A 1,198-nucleotide genomic window follows, 5' to 3' on the forward strand; every position below is an offset into this window, starting at 1 on the left:
TGATTTTTTTTTTTTTCAGATTTTAAAACAAATTCTTCATTCTGAGTAGAAAACTGGAGCAAAGCTTGCAAGAATTGTGTGATTGCATCTAAAACGTGCTGGCACCTCTTTGGAACAAATAAGAAGGTTGTGTGTGATCCTTTCCCTAAAAGATTTGCTGTTTAATTTCACCTAAACCAATAGTAACTGATACAGGAGAGGAGATGCAGGAGGAAGGGCTGGCTTTGGGTGACACCTGCTATCCCCAGCAGTACGTACATCCGGCCATGAGTTTCATCTCATTTCTCTAAATCAAATTCCAGGTGACTCAGCCTGAGGTAAAAACCACCCATCCTCCGCTTGGCTGCTCGTGGTGCTCAGCTGGAAAGTGGGGATTAAATTTATCTCCATGGCCAAAGCACTCGGTTTCAGAAAACGTTGGTGCGGTTTTGTCGAGGCCCCAGCTGGAAAATACCACAAGAAGTTCAAAGCCGGGTTTCATCCTGTAATTGGATCCTCAAGTTCACAAGTGCAAGGACCAACTGTGCGGGCTCAAAGAGGGATGTTCCCTCACCCGGGGAGCTGTGGGGCTGCAGGGACGATGCTTTCCCCTCAGTTTTTGCCTCAAGCTTTCACCACTCTGCTTGGTCTGACCTGTTATTTAATGTTTTTTAGCTTCGAGACATCTTCCCAACCCTCATGTTCACTTGGGATGCTCTTAGGAACATGGACATTAATCCCAGTGTGACTCAAATGCCAACTTAATATTCGTTTTGTCTCTGCTTTGACAAGATATTCTTCAGGTCAGACAGGCATGAAATGATAAATATTGAGTGCAGTTCTTCTGGGCAAAAAGTGCCACCTGCCGAAATCTTATCTTGAACCCACTTGGACATGTGCTATTTATTTATTTCTGTCACAAAACCTCGTTCAATATTGGAAGGCCAAAGGATTACAGTTCTGAAACTGGGGTTTTTTTTCCCTGACCTTGCTGAAATCCAGCCTTTCAAAATAACACTGAGAGAATCCTTGTTTTGAACTAAAATAGCAGCTGCAAGGGTTTTCAACCACGACCATTTAAATGAGGTTTGGGGGGTTTTTTGCATCTTTGCATTATAGTTGCGTTCTCGGTTTTTTCAATCAGTGGCTGTGGTTGAGCGGTTGAGGGGTCTAGTGAGGATAAACAGTGATATTTTTCAGACAGTCTCTGATTATTCCT

This window comes from Corvus brachyrhynchos, unplaced genomic scaffold, assembly GCF_000691975.1.
Source record: "Corvus brachyrhynchos isolate BGI_N302 unplaced genomic scaffold, ASM69197v1 scaffold203, whole genome shotgun sequence".
Lineage (NCBI taxonomy): Eukaryota > Metazoa > Chordata > Aves > Passeriformes > Corvidae > Corvus > Corvus brachyrhynchos.